General features: G+C 37.1%; 1 protein-coding gene across 9 annotated transcripts in view; it reads right to left on the bottom strand.

The window, feature by feature from the left end:
- The window catches only part of WDR49 (WD repeat domain 49), a 157210-nt gene that overhangs the window by 125497 nt on the left and 15068 nt on the right, over positions 1–16645 (bottom strand). The window contains exon 2 of one of the 9 annotated variants that reach the window (XM_073897684.1): positions 8555–8796. The exons of the other annotated variants lie outside the window; for them this stretch is intronic. The gene's annotated coding sequence lies outside the window, so the exon portion shown is untranslated. The remainder of the gene's footprint in view (positions 1–8554; positions 8797–16645) is intronic. 9 annotated transcript variants of the gene reach the window in all.

The following is a 16645-nucleotide window of genomic DNA, read 5'->3' as shown; positions in this document are numbered from 1 at the left end:
ACTTGGGGGCCATTTTTAAACAGCGAAATCACCAACAAAAACACAAAATGCAAAAAGAACTTGGCACTAAGTCGACCACAAATAGGATACTTGTTTGCAGTATGAGAGCTAGAATAAAAAGGCAGAGTGTCATGTTGTCTGCCCTCAGCCTGGAATATGTACATGGGAGGCTGAAATCTTTTGCCACTCTGTGCATGTCTGCAAATGACCATGAAAGCACCTCCAGTATTAATTTTGGGGTTACAAATAAGTTTTAGGAAGTAGGCAAACTCACAAATACAAAATCTGTGCATGAGAATATTGTTAATATTATTATTTCAGGGATGCCTGGATGGCTCAGTTAAGTGTCTGCCTTCAGCTCAGGTCATGATCCCAGGGTCCTGGGATCAAATCCCACATCGGGCTCCAAGCTCAGCGGGGAGTCTGCTTCTCCCTCTGCCTGCCGCTCCCCCTGCTTGTGTGCGCTCTCTCTCTCTTTCTCTGACAAATAAATAAAATCTTTAAAAATTTTTTTAATTATTATTTGAAATAATATTTCAAATAAGTTTATATTTTACTACTTAATAAGCTGTTAGTTTGGTGATATTCATGATGAGAGAATCTACTTCTCCTACTACCTTGGAGCCAATGAGTCAGGATTGATAGTAAGCACTGGGAGAAAGCATATTGTAGAGCAAGTCAGATAATTGTAGGTTTAACCCTGATACCACCAGTAATCGTGAGAGCTACTGGCAAGTTACTTCACTGCTGAGGCTTAATTTCTCCATCTGTAAAGTGGATATAGCAATACCAGCCACAAGAAAATTGTTTTTAAAATTAACTGATGTATCAATAGATGTAGAAAAAGCATTTGACAAAATTCAATGCCCATTCATAAATTTTGAAACTCTCAGTAAACTAATAGAGGAGAACTTCCTCAACTTGATAAAGAATATCTACCCAAAAAATGTACATCTAACATCATACTCAATGGTGAGAAACTGGAGGCTTTCCTACTAAGATCTGGTACAAGGCAGGGATGCTCCTCTCACAGTTGCTTTTTAACATCATAATGAAAGTTCTAGCTAATGCAACAAGATAAGGAAATAAAAGATATAAATATTGGAAAAGAAGAAATAAAACTCTCTTTGTTACAGGTGGCATGATCATCTATGTAGAAAACCTGAAAGAATCAATAAATAAACTCCTGTAACTATTAAAACTGCAGGATACAAGGTTAATATGCAAAGGTCAATTGCTTTGCTATATACCAGCAACCAATAAGTGGAATTTGAAATTAAAATCACAATATCATTTATTTCAGTATCCAGAAAAATGAAATGCATATAAATCTAACAAAATACGTAAAAGATCTATATGAGGTAAACTACAAAACTCCAATCAATGAAATCAAGGAGAACTAAATAAATGAAAACATCTCATGCTTATAGATAGGAAGACTCAATACTGTCAAGATCTCAGTTCTTCCCAAGATAATCTATAGATTCCTTACAATTCCAATCAAAATCCCACCAAGTTATTTTGCAAATATCAACAAACTGACTCTAAACTTTATGTGGAGAAGCCAAAGACCCAGATGAACTAACACAATATTGAAGGGCAAGAACAAAGTTGGAGAACTAACTCTACATGACTTCCAGACATACTATAAAACTACAATAAGTACCAAAACGGTGTGGGATTGTCATAAAAATAGACAAAGAGATCAATGGAGCAGAGAGCCCAGAAACAGACCCACATAAATCTAGCCAATAGAACTTTGACAAAGGTCCAAGGCAATACAATAGAGAAAAAATAATATTCTTGACAAGTGGTGCTGGAATACCTGGACATCCACATCATAACAAATGAATCTAGACACAAACCTTATACCCTTCACAAAAATTAACTCAAAATGGATCGCAGACTTAAAAGTAAAACACAAAACTATAAAACTCCTAGAAGATTACGTAGAGGCAAACCTAGATGACCTTCAGTTTGGTGATGACTCTTTAGATGCAATACCAAAAGGCACACTCCCTGAGAGAAAGAATTCATAATCTGGACTTCACTAAAATTAAAAACTCCTGCTCTATGAAATATAATGTCAAAGAATGAGAAGAAAAACCATAGATTGGGAGAAAATATTTTCAAAAGATATATCTGATAAAGAACTCATCCAGAACATATTTTTAAAATTCTTAAAATTTAACCATAAGAAAACAAACAATCCAATTTAAAAATGGACCAATGGCCTTAATTCATACCTCACAAAAGATATACAGATATGCAAAAGGCATATGAAAAGAAGCTCCACATCATATGCCATCAGGGAAATGACAGCTGTCATTACACACCCTATTAGAATGGCCAGAAATCTGGAACACTGACAAGACCAAATGCTGACAAGGATCCAGAACAGGAACTCTCAGGCATTGCTGATGGGAATGTAACATCATATAGCCTCTTTGGAAGACAGTTTTGGTTTCTTAGAAAACTGAACATATTCTTATTATATGATAAAACAATCATGCTCCTTCAGATTAACCCAAGTGAACTGAAGACTCAGATTTTCACACAAAAACCTGCACACGGATGTTTAGAGCAGCTTTATTCATAATTGCCAATACTTGGAAGCACCCAAGTTGATGTCCTCCAATAAGTGATGGATAAACTGTAGTATATCCAGAGAATAGAATATTATTCAGTGCTAAAAAGAAATGAGCTTTCAAGCAATGAAAAGACCTGGAGGAGCCTTAAATGCATACTACTAAGTGAAAAAGGCCAGTCTGAAAAGGTTGCATGGTATGATTCCAACTACATGAAATTCTAGAAAAGGCAAAACCATAGAAATAGTAAAAGGTTCAGTGGTTGCCAGGGGTTAGAGTGGGGGAGGATAAATAGGCAGAGCATACAGGATTTTCAGGGCAGTGAAACTACTCTGTATGATACCATAGTGGTGGATATATGTCATTATGCATTTGTCCAAACCCCACAGAATGTACAAGACTAAGAGTGAGTCCTAATGTAAAGTGTGGCCTTTGGGTGATTATGATGTGTCAATGTAGGTTCATCAGCAGTAACAAACGTACCCCTCTAGTGGGGGATGTGGATAAAGGGGGAGGTTGTGCATGTTTCAGGGTAGGGGAAATATAGGTAATCTCTCTATCTTCCCCTTAATTCTGTTGTGAGTCTAAAACTACTCTAAAAATATAAAGTCTTAATTGAAAAAAGAAAAGATGAGCTGAGGTATTATGTGTGCAAAAACTAAGTAATCAAGCGTTTAATAGAGTTTGGTCTAGGCTTTTGATTAATTAAATTACCTTTCTGACAAATAATTGGTATCCAGCCCTTTGAACTACTCAGAAGTCCATCATTCTTTTCTTTGTTAAATTATTTTTAGTCCAAAAAGTTTAGAGAGATGGAAATTTTTCAGTGACCCAGATTTTAAGTGTGGAGAAAGAAACCTGATTCTAAAAACACTCCATTTGAGCCAAACTACAAACTGTTTCTGAACGCTATGTCAATGTTGATCTTTTATTTTAAAACTGTTACATAATGACATCAATCAGCCTCTTATATTTATGTTATTATCTTATGTTTAAAACATTTTAAAGCTGAATATCATTTTCTTATGAGTTAGTGATTTTTTTTTCTAAGAAGAGTAAACCATTTTGTCTGATAATACCAAAATAAGTCTTTTTATATCCTAGAATATGGAATCGCAAATGGACCATAAACAAAGACAACAAACTTTCTTCTCCAAAGTAATATACACAATCAACTTTATAATTTTCTGCATATTGATAATGCCAATATGCACCAGAAGATTTGAGGAATACTCCCAATTTATGAAGTTTGACAGAAAAGAGCAACTATATAATATACTGGACAGTTCTATTATTGAATGTCCACTGATTTAAGTTTGAAAATAAAACAAATTTTTGCCATTCCTTTGGTTAAAATTTAGGAATTTGTTATTACTAAAAATTTCTAATGTGCTTCAAGAATCATTATGCCTTGATCAATATGTGTTTTGTGTTTATTAATTCTATTCTATGCCAGCTTTAATAAATTAGTTCAATGTACAATGAAAGTATGTGATCTTTTACACAAACTTAAAAGCACAAATGCATTAACTTTTACCACACAGTTAATGCTCATTTTATCAGTGGCTCCCACTTATGTTCTGAGACGAGAATTAATTCAGTCATCCCATTATATTATACACATCACACACTGTGGCAGGAGGACTGTGTGGTTGTGCAGTTGGAGTTCTAAGCCTCAGCCTCAGTTATTACGCCTCTAAATAGGGATAATGATAACTACCCGTTAGGGCTGTTATCAGGATTAGCTGATAATTTATGTGAACCACACGGGATAATTTAAGGTGAGTATAACACATTTATACGCAATAAATGTTAATTCCCTGCTAACTAGTTTAAAGAATAGAAGGACTCTCTATACAAAGTCATCATGTTAGCAATGATTCTTCTCTAAGGATTTAGCTAAATTCATTTGTTGATATGAGTGTGTGTGTGTGTGTGTGTGTGTGTGTGTGTGTGTGTAAGGATTTGGAAGTGTACATAATTACTAATTTTAGTAAATTGATCCTATCTATCAGGGGTGGCTAGTTGCTAACTAGACGCTTATAAGAGACTTCTCAGTGGGTCCAAAGAATATGTGAAGGAGACCCTACTGACAGGATTACGTGAAGCTCTCAGTTTCTTTGACCACTGTCTTCATGGCAGCAGATGCTGGTTTTGAGCTTCAGATGAACTAGCAACTGTACGTACAGTTTCAGCAGCTCTTCCTCAGATATGAAATGGTTCTAAGTGAGCTCAGCAAAAGTAAAGTTTACCTACGTGTTTCCAGAGACCAAGACTCTTTCATACAGACAAGACCAACATTTTGTCATTGTGAGCCACTTCTGCTACTTTATGAATTTTAGGTGAGCCAGAGGTTTCTAGCCTGAACTTCTTGGCAGAGGGTAATGCCGCAGGAAGAAAGATAAAACAGTCCCTCAGTCTAAAAATGAGCTTGCATATACCATGATTTAGTTGAGATAAACTCTCAATCTGTATTAGATTCAGTACTGAGTGGCAAAATAACTCATCTTTGAGCCATCTTTGGAAAAAAATACATATATATATGTAAACATATATATCTAAATTAATACCAACTTAGTGAACAACTGGGTATTATGCCTGAATTCACTACATAATATTTGTGTGACCCTAAGTCAGTAATAAAAATCCTCAGGATTTATATTAGGGTCCAATAAGGCCTGCATATAAGGCCATCTTTACATTAAACAATTTTATTCTAACTTTATTATTGTTGAAGTCACATCCACAGCAAGCTAGATTCACAAGCATATATTTAGTATAGCTAGGGAAATATTAAGAATTTAGGAAATTTGATTTCACTATAAAACATAAGCATAAAATAATTAATTCTTGGTCCCTTCAATTGAAAACAATGTGACTTTAATAAGAAGTATGGCTTCAATATAACCTTCTTCCCATAGACAATTTGTTCCAATTTGAATGTAGACTTTCCAAACAAAAACTCCTAACAGTGTTTGAAAGTATACCCTTCATTTCTATTCGTCAAGATTCTCTGGTGTTTTGGAGGTAAAAATTTGTACCCCAGCATCTCTTAGAATTTATAATAAAAGTGAACAGTGTTTTATCTAATAGAAAACATATTCTCATTCAGCCCTTCTAAGATAATGCTTCTACATTTATTTTGCTATATCTATTTAACTATTGAGCAATACAAATAACCCAGTATTGCTTCCAAGTGTTCCTACAAAAAAGCTAATACACTCGGAAAGTCTGGTTGATTATTTCAGTGGGCATAACTTTAGACATTCAGAAAATCTTCCTGTCTTCCTGAAAGCCTTTCAAAGAATATTCTAAAAATCCTTTCCTTTCGCCTAGAAAGCATTTTCTGCAGATATAGTCAGTTCTCATGAGCTATCTTTTTTTTTAAAGCATGGACCCTGTACAACTCCCTTCAGCCTTTGAGATTTGTAAGATTTGGATTTCACTGTACCTTCTGTGAAAACTAAGTACTAAACCTAAGTGCAAACCTCCAAAAATATACCCTTTGTAAGAAAGTTGACAGCCTTTTTTAAAATTGAGATCACGTACTTTCAATTAGCAATGTGTAAAGTGTGCCAACACATTTTTAAAATTATGTAGTTTTTTGCACAGAATTCATAGAAATTTATTATAGAAAATACAAAATATAAATAAGCCAAAATTTAAAATCCTCCATAATGCCATCAACATGTCAGATTTTGTTTTTCTGGGCAGAAAGAGAAATACTTGTGTATTATTTTTCAAATGGTGTCATGATATACATATCTTTGTATGCTGCATTTTCCACTTTACATCAAACTGTGAAGGTGTGCCTTGTACAATATATACTGGCCTTTACCATCATTTTTAATGGCTGCACAATATTCTGTGGAGAAGACATATAATTTATGGCCCCCATTATTAAAAATTTCAGTTGTTCCCAATGCTTTGCTGTTTTATATAAACAGCCCTGTCTGCAACAAACATCCCGATACATACATCTTGCTCCCTTGTCAAATTATTTCCTGAGGGAAATTCCCTAGAAACAGAATTGCTGAGTCAGAATTTAACCATTCTTAAAGTTTTTGATATATCTTACCAATCTTCCTCCAAAAGGTTGAACAAATTGACATTTCCATCAACAAAGTCTGAGATTGCCTATACCCAAAACCCTCACTGAGCTCACTCCTCTTAAGACTCACCAATTGCTTACTAAAAAATAGTTCTAGTAAGCCTAAACATTTACATACTTGCTGGCAAAACAAAGCAATACATTCTCAAAGTGGACACTTAATTTTTTTTTAATTCTGCCAACTTTTAGGAATGCTGTTTATGCTTGTTTTTTCCTTAATTTTTTCCTAACATTAAGGAAATGAGGAAAGAAAGTTTTTCTCCTTTTTTCCCTACTCTGTAAATAAGGACTTGCCAAAGGCAAGACTACAAGTCCCAGTTAAAAACTATGGAGAGACAACAATCCAATTTACTCAGAAATCTAGGGATTTTCTTCCATGCCAAAGCAAGCAGCGGGTTAACATGTGACTGACCCAGAGTTCACTGCCCTCATTCACTGAAGATGTGCTTCCAGATCCTGAAAATTAATGACAAATTGTGAGTTGTAAGCCACTCGGAGGGATACTTTCACTTATCCATGGATCCATTAATCCATCCTTCCATTGATCTATTCATTAATAAGTATATATTGAGCTTATACACCACACAAGGTGGAATGGGGTAGGTTTATATATTCATTCACTCAACAAATATTAAGTGACAGCTCCATGCCGAACACTATTTTAAGCACTCAGCATCAAGGTCTGTGCTCTTCAAATACACTTCAATAGAAAGCCTTAGTGCGCCGGTCACAGTGAATGACACATGGTTTCGGGTTATCAAAAGTAACAGGAACACAAGAATCACACTAATTATTCTCTTCCCTAATTTCAAACTGAATTTAGCATATACCCATGTCAAAAACATTCCATAAACAGAAATCTTTCTTGGACCAGAAACCTTTCTTTAGTTTGAAAGCTTTTTATTTTTTTTCTTTCATATCATTAGAATTCTGCAATGCTTTTTTTCTGTGCATGAAAAATAGTTTCTAATAGAATTTCAGAATCTTGTTTTCCCCAGGACCTGCTAGTTTTATCAAGCATTTCACCCAAAATAATATTTCTTCTGTCAAATATTTGGCATGATTTTTGGGTAATGTTCCATGACAGCTGAATGAGTATACACTGTCAAAATGCATCCTTTCCCCCTATCTCTATAATTAAATTTAAAATTAACATGCTGCTTTCTCATGCTTCGTTCTGTTACACTTGCCTCAATTTCCCTTGGTTCTGAAGCCTATTGGTTATGAATATGTATTAGCATTTGCTGTCAAACCCTGTGAACATCTTCTGGAGCAGAAGATTAGATATGTTATTTTAAAACAGATGCATCAGTTTAAATCATCCCCTGAAATGTTCACCTACCAGTGAACTTTCATGAGAGACTGAACAACAGAATAGGAGACACTAGTCTGCCAGCCAGGGTTCATATAGCCTTTTTTTTTTTTTTTCTTGCTTCAATGAATTTTAGTCAGTATTAATTTCATTTACAGTATAATAGCAACGATTCAAGAGCTCACCAGTCTGAATGGAGTTAAAATTTCATGACTAACAAAGACACAGGCAAATGGATGCCTGAAAGCACCATCCTACTTCTGCCCAACCAAACTTTGCTCTTCATATCCTCTTTCTAGAAAACTGATCTCCCTTGGGGCACTTGGGTGGCTCAGGTGGTTGAGCATCTACCTTTAGCTCAGGTCATGATCCCAGAGTCCTCAGATGGAGCCCCATGTCAGGATCCCTGCTCAGCGGGGAGTCTGCTTCTCCCTCTCCCTCTGCCCCTCCCCCTGCTCGTTCTCTCTTTCTCCCTCTCCCTCTCTCAAATAAATAAAGTCTTAAAAAAAAAAAAAAGAAAACTATCTCCCCACCCACATTTACCTGCCAGAGTGATGCCCTTCCCTCAGATGGCAGCTTGGATGTTACTTTGTCCAGGAAGCCTTCCAGGAGGCCCCTCCCCAAATCAAGGAATGTGTTCTCCGAACACCCATCTTTTCCTCAGAGCACTGGGCAGTTAACAGAGTAACTGCGAGTTCACTTGTTGGCGTACCCCTTTGTGAGGGAAGGTCTGAGTCTAAGTGGTTTTCAACTCCCACAGGATAGACATCACTAAGTGTCTGTTGCTAGAATGAGGAAATGAACGAATACATTTTTAAGATGCTCTTCCATGTTGCAGAAGAGATGCTCATCTGTTTTACTAATAACTTCAAGTTTGAGAAGGAGGCCAGAGTAATGAACAATGGCCAAGTTATAGAATAATACTGTATAAAATGTGGGAAAATGAGAAAGAATTCTAAGTAAAGTTTAGGGATGCTCATGATGAGAAAAGGGACAAAAATGGATATCAGACCACTCTGAGCAATGTTCTGGCCCTGCCCAAAAACTCAAATGGAACTGGACAAATCCCTTCATTTAGATTTTGTATCTTTGCCTGTAAAATGAAGGCAATAAATTAGGTCTCTATAGTCTCTCTCTTAACACTAAAACTCAGTGAAAGGAAGTTGATGGAGAAGCACTACTTAGTAGACGATCCAAGTATTTATAAAAAGCATTGCTTTTAAATTCAGCATTGTTAAACACACATTTAGAGCAGGACCACAGAATTTGTACGTTATTAAGATATACTGACATTTTAATGACATTTATCTTTGCACTGAATTATGGTATAGATAAGGTGCCCACAAAGCCATTTGTTCTGCCTTATCCAGCTACAAGCACAGTTCTATTTTTCCATAATTGAGACCTCGATACACACAAATACACACATTTTTCATTTTAGAATATGATTATACACTGTTCTGCAATTTCCTTTTTTTTTCACTGAACAGTAAGTCTTGACAATTTTATATGCCTGCCTTATTCTTTTTAATAACTGAGTAGTAGGCACATACCATAATTTATCCATTCATTTATTGACAAATATTTGGGCTGTTTTAAATAGTCCATATTACTGACAATATTACAATGAACATTCTTATACATATATTTTTTTCTGGACATGTCATTATTTAGGATAGCATATCAAATTGGAATTGCTCCTTCAAAAAGGACACATTTGATACATTTTACACTTGATACATTCTGGAAAATGGCCTACCAAAAAAAGCTTTGACAAGTCACAGTCTCAGTAATAGTACCATACCCCGGATTCTTTGCCAACAATATAGATTAGTAAACTTTTTAATCTTTGCCAAGCTGATGAATGAAAGAGGAGGTCTTCTTTTTTTTTAATTAGAGTTTCAAATCAAATTCCTAATAAGTTTGAGTATCTTTTCACACGATCAGTGGCCACTTGTGTGGCATTCTTCCTTGAATATATAAAATATGATAAAGTATGTAAACACAGTCTACGTAGAATAGAACTTGATGTGATATGTATATGTGCATTTATGGGTAGAAATGAATAAAAAATACACTGGAAAGATGCAACATGAGAGCAATTACCTGGGCCAGAGCAGTGCAACATGAAAGCAGTTACCAGAACAATGGTAAAGGGGACTTTGATGTGTGACTTGACTTTTTACAATTCCTTCTAACTTTGCTTTAATAACAAAGGGACTTTAAATAGGAATCATAAAGGTGAGTGAAACTGTATTTCATTGGCTATAATCTCTTTTTCTCTCCCTCTGTTTCTAAGAAATAACCCTGCTTCTTTATTTATTGTATCCACTCCAGTTGTTTCTCTACCACCTTGAAAAATTTCCCTCAGCTCGGTCTTAGACACTCTGCTCTCTCCTCCAGACAGCTCAGCTGCACCTATGGTCTCCACCCTCCAGGATCTATGGATCTCAACTGACTTCTCTCTGCCTGCCTGACCCTTCTACTTGGCTTTGAACAAATAACAGTCTTGTATTTAGTCAGGACATCTGCAATGAGAGCAACAAAAAGAATATGCAAGAAGCTACAATAAGAGTGAACAGAAACCTGGTAAGGTGCTAATCTAGCCTGGGTGGTGAGAGAAGACTTTCTTGAGAGAATGGTATTGAAATATGAAGTAGGAGTTTGCTGGAAAATTGTGGGGGAGGGGGCAGGAATATTCCATGCTGAGCCCAGCACTCGATAAGTCCTAAAACAGAAATACTGTTAAATCATTCAAATAACTAAAATGTGACCATCATGACTTAAACAATTTGGGTAAAGTTCCAGTGCTGGATAATCTTGTGACTGATTGGTTGGAACCATAAATCCAGACTAACCACCTGTAGGGAGGCGGGACTAGATTGGATGAGGAGGTAAGAATTCCCTTGGAAAGGAATAGATGTTACGTATTCTTTACAGTACTAGGGAAGAATGTAGAAAAATAAGTTTCAAACGAAAGTGAAGGAAAATATTTTCCAGTATCTCTAGGGCCAAGAATCAATTTGGTCTCTAAGGTCTGGCATGTGTGCAGAGTGACCCCTAGACCATATAAATGTGGTCAGAAATGACGAAATGGAACAAGTTAGTAGGATACCATGAAAAAGGTCCAAACAAAACAGCATTGTCCAATAGGACTTTCTGCAGTGACGAAAACATTCTATAATCTTAACGATCCAATATGACAACTACTAACCACATGTGGCTACTGAGTACTTTAAATGTGGCTGATGCCTGTGAGCACCTGAATCTTTCCTTTCATTAAATTCTTATTTTATTTCACTTTAATTTAAATAACCACAAGTGATGGGGTGCCTTCACCAAATGTCTCATTTGGTGAAGCATCCAACTTGATTTCGGCTCAGGTCATGATCTCAGGGTCGTGAGATTGAGTCCTGCGTTAGCTTCCACACTCAGTGCAGAATCTACTTGAGATTCTTTCCTCCTCTTTTCCTCCCTCTGCTCTCTAATAAATAAATTAAATATTTTTAAAAAAATTAAATAAATAACCACCTACGGCTCATGGTCACCACCATATTGGACTATGCAGGTCTGGTCTCAGAAGTGTTGAGAGAATTAGGAAAGGTGTGCACACATAGGAGGTAAAGGAGTAGAGGAAAAGGGTGTCCTTGGTAGTCCTCAGGAGAGAATGTTGGTGTCCAGAGAGTCAAGATTTAATAAAGGTCATATCCATGAAACGGTGGGAAGACATGATGAGGGAGGAAAAGACCCTGAGGGACTTGTGGAGGTGTGAAGTCAGAGCCTTGGGGAAAAGTTGGAAATCACCCAGGGACAATCCAGAGGCTTCTTATTGCTAGCAATGGAGCTGGTGGGGTCTTGTGTCATCATTGAGTGTGCTATACTTGGTAACAAATGACAAATGTGCTGTCAAATGGCACAAATTACAGTTCTTTAGTTGTCTGTTTTCTTCATGTTTCTTTTTTTAATTCTCAAGAAATTTGAAAAAGTAGGCCGTGCCCTTCTACAGGTCTGGTGAAGCTGATACACTACAAATGAATAGCAACACACATTCTGCTGTCTTTCCCTCACCTTTATAACAAGTTTTTGGTTGCTTTCTCTGCTCCAATCCCAGCCAAAGCTCAAGGTTAAAATATTTGTTCACCTAAAGCACTCTTCATCACCCTCTCTGATCCAGATCAATTTTTATAAGCACCTGCTCCAAAAAACACACAGAGAAATTGGAAAGGGCATGAAGCTGTTAGAACTTGTCACAAAATTCAGCACAAAGTCAACAGTGTTCAAGAAGAGCAATTTTTCATGTGTGTTGACACATAACTTCCCTCGTCTGTGTTTTGGTGATGACATTGCTTGCTAACCTCAACCATGAATGCTAGCAAGTCAGACAAAACCTCCAAAGAATCCCTTCATTTCCAATTGTGCCAGCAGCAGTGGTATTGGATTTGCTTCGTGCCATCACCTTAATGCTAGGAGAGAGGAGAGGGGGACCCACGGAGCTTTGCTGATTTCTGCTGCCATCAAAAGTGGGTTTTTGATTCCACTAAAAGAGTTGGGATGAGACATGCTCTGACCTGCTGCCTTTGTTTAGCAGGCCATGAATTGACTGAGGCTGCTGAATGCACAAGGTACTATATAATAGTTATAGATTAAGCTTTACCTGTTTACTTTCTCATAAGCCTCCATTGAGATGGCTTTAGAACAGAAAAGATAATTAGAAAAAAAAATAGATTATTCTTATCTTTTCCTTTTTTTCTTCCACCTTTTCTCTACATTGATTTTATTGTAGGAGCTGTTGATTATTTGCTGATTGCACATTAATTCCAAGTTACCAGGGCAGAGAGCCTGTGTGCTATCAACTTAACATGCTTGCTTTGTTAATGAAGTCCTTACCCTACTGGATCCCTGTTCCTTAAAGCAAGATCTCAAAGAGAGGTTGCCTTGTGGCCAGTGGCAGCCCTGCCATACAATGCGCTGGAAAGTTGACAATCTGTCCCTGGGCCCTCGCGCTGCCCCACGGGGTAATTCAATTAAGTATTTTTGAGTTTTGTTTTCCTTGTGTGTAAATGGAAAATAAAAATGTCTACCCCACCTACATTCCAGGCTGGTGAGAGGATCAAATAACCTGATACCTACAGAAGTGCTTTGTGAAATCTTACCATACTTGAAAGATAATAAATTTTTATTCATCATTTTTACCTCCACTGATTTCTAGGCAGAGTTTTAGTTCAGCTACAGCGAAGGTACAGAGGCAGCTGAACCACTAAAGCAAAGATAAAAGAACAGGAGTCATATAATGAAAATAGCAGATAATTGTTCCAGAAAAATCTACGTTAAGAATAGTGGTATCAATTGAACACTAAATTTAAACCTCCTGGCAGTTAAGGCAAAACACAAAACATTGTTAGGCACATGACTCGCCTTCATCTATAAAATGAAGCATGTTGGTTTATTAGGCAAGACAGAACTTTTTTCTGTTTTCTGGGCACACACCTGTGTACACTTTCAGCTGCCCTTGAAGTCGGAATGTGAGCCCAGCTCACGAAAACCTTCCCTACATGCTCCTTCATACTCTCCCTCCTGCTACTAGCTTGATGCATTGCAATCACGGAAGGTGGGAGAGGGAAGGAGCCTGGGCACCTGAACCCTCACTTGGAGCTGCCAACCAATTAGAAATATCTACTTTCTACTCTATATGAGCAAGAAATAAACCTCTATTATGTATGAGCTATTATATTTTTTTACACAGTTTGCACACCCTATAAAAATAAAGATTTTCTAATGTGGGACTTTACTGGATAACAATGTATAGAGTTTTTACTATCAGTTTTACCTAAAAAAAAAAAAAATGTTTAAATGATCTTCATGGACTATCTCATATTTTATCAGAGGCAAGCAAAATCTAATGGTTCTGAGGAAGGGGCATAAAACAAAGATGGGGGATATTATTTGCATTGGGATGGCAATGCCTGGAAGAGAAAAGAAAGAAGCAAGAGACGAGAATACTTCTGGAACACGAGACATGTCCAGGAAGGCCTGTCCGTTTGGGGACCTTACTGGTGAAGATACAGTGAGCATTGAGAAGGCTGAGAGAAGACTGGAGCCTTAATGAACTGGGGGAGGCAATTTAGAAAGAAGGACAAATAAATAAGGGAAGGTAGAAAAGAACTTAACCCAACTTTTCGTATTCCCTTAGAGCCTAGGCTGCCTGGCAGGGTCTCAGAATCCTCAGCTTTGTCCTGTGGGAGCAAGGAAGAGTCATTCATTGTCTCTGCTGTAGAATTTGTCTATAGGCAGATTCTTGGGAATTTGATAAAGACAATCAAGCATGAGGGTATCATAAATTTTGCGGATTTAATCATTTTATTACATCTCGAGCACAATTTTCAGAACTACAGAATTGCCTCCTGAACTTCTCTAGGCTTTCAGACTAAGTTAGCATAAGTGCATTATGTAGATTCTATTTGCTCCCAAGATAGGTTTGTTCTGAGAACCTCCCTGAACTTCTCTGGGGACTGCCCCCTAGGATTTTTGCTCTGCCTTTCTCAATGTTTTGGCCCTTCCTACTTTGAGCATAAATAGCTCCCCTTTTGCATATGGTTTAAATTTCATTTCTAGCTATTCAAGCTAAAGATTTAGTAGGGCTTGGGCAAATGGCAGCATGGAGCAGACAGGGTAGGGCCAGCCCCTGGTTCTGGGCCCAACCTTGGCCAGAACAGACATTTCAGGAGATGATATACAGACATAGTTGCTGTTGGAAGTAGGTCAGGACGTGACCCAGTGAGTCCAGCAGTGTAGGCATCTACAGTTCCAGGCCAAACAGGCAGCAAGTCATCTAGGACCAAAGAACAGAGTTCTAGCATGCAGAGGTCAACAATGGAGAGTTCAAGGAAAGAAATGCTCAGAAACCTACATAGCCAGACTCTCAGAAGAAACTCAATATATAACAGGTCCCAGGGGGGGCTTTTCCAAAACTCAATTTCCCTTGGGCCAGAATTTTCACCTTAGGCATTCCTATAACATCATCAAACCACAGCCATCTTTCTTTACATAGTAGCTAGCTTTTGAAGTATCTAAGAAAATGTAAAATATGGTTGACATCAAAATAATATGAATGTCCAGAGACCATGTCATTTCTCTAAGCATTGCAAGTGCGAAAGTTTGAGTAACAACCATTTTACAATTCTATGAATAATACAAGTTTCATTGCCTTCAAGTTGATATATGGCTTTTTGGACACCATCACTTGAAAGAAAATGAAATCCACAAGTTACTCTTCTAGTACGTCTATCTAGGTAATTTCTTTGTTCCAAAGATAAGGATTAATTTAAAACAAAATAAAGTAAGATGTAAAAAAGTAAAAAATAAAAAAATAAAGATGAGGATCAAGACATCAATTAAAAGCTTTTGAGTGCTAATAAAATAGGAAGTAGGAGATGGAAAAATGAACCTTTGTACTCTTCTAAGTGAATCTGTCTTTGCAACTCATCGCTTCCACTTCCTAGCACACCTAAAAGGAATGCAGAAGCACAGTTGTGTTATTCAAAGTTTAACTTCCTTTAGGAAATGTATGAGTTAGAATCAAGAGAATGTTAATGGCCATGTGGTACAACCTCTCACTGAATATATAATATCTATGTTAATAACTGAGCACTACTCTGTGTCAAGCATTCTTCCAAGGATTTTCCAGATACGATCTTATTGAATTTTCACCACGACCTTATTATCCCCACATCAGAAATAAAGGAAACTGAGGCCCAAAAGGCTTGAGTGATTTGCACATAGACACATTGTAAGAGGTAAAACTTGGATTTAAATCCAAGAAATCAGATTCCTAGAGCTCAAACAGTGATTCTAAGTCATTTATACCGTCCTATGATAAATGTAAGCACTCCTTCCTTTGTTCCTAAATGCTACTACTAAGATTTATATGGTATGTGTATTTCCTTTGGAAACATATGTGAAACATTCAGTACACAATTCAAAGACCCAACTTCCCTTTTTTCAATTAAGGATAAGGACTTTATCTATATCTGACAACTTTTCAGCCCCAAATAGGCAATCTGGGTACCCAAAACAAGATAAGAGATGAAGGGACCTAGTGCCAGAATCTTGGCATTGCCAAGAGCATGTCTTTAGTGATTGGAGTACAAACCACTGACTTTAAGGTCCCGTGTTGCTGGACAGCAGCTGACGGCAATTTTTCCTTTTACAGCAATCTACACCTGTGGCCTGTGTGCCTAACGGTCATGACAGATGGACTGAATGCCACTGAAACCACCTCGTGTATCATTGTCCTCTAGGTCTCCATTCTGGGCTTGGAAATCATATTGTCTCAAGGGCCTCTTAGTCCTGGTGGCACATTTGCCATTAAATTATTCCATTCTGTGTCTGTTGAGTCTGTTAAACATGGACAGACTTCTTTTTCTCTGGAAAGTATGTCTGCAAAGCTCAATTCCTTTTTTAAAAACTGTCATTAGATTTTCTAGGTCCGTGTAAGCTCCGAATTGCAATCTATTCACCCTCCGTAATACCTGCTTTTCCAACTGGTAATTTCAAAATAAGTGATCCAGTCTTCGAAACATTTAAAGTAAAACAAAACAAAACCAAAAAACCAACAACTCTTGAGATTGATTATCC

Source organism: Callorhinus ursinus, unplaced genomic scaffold (assembly GCF_003265705.2).
Source record: "Callorhinus ursinus isolate GAN/ISIS: 27379988/994484 unplaced genomic scaffold, GSC_fseal_2.0 scaffold1, whole genome shotgun sequence".
Taxonomy (NCBI): Eukaryota; Metazoa; Chordata; class Mammalia; order Carnivora; family Otariidae; genus Callorhinus; species Callorhinus ursinus.
The sequence above is the reverse complement of the archived record's forward strand: the minus strand, read 5'-3'. Positions and strand labels throughout refer to the sequence as shown.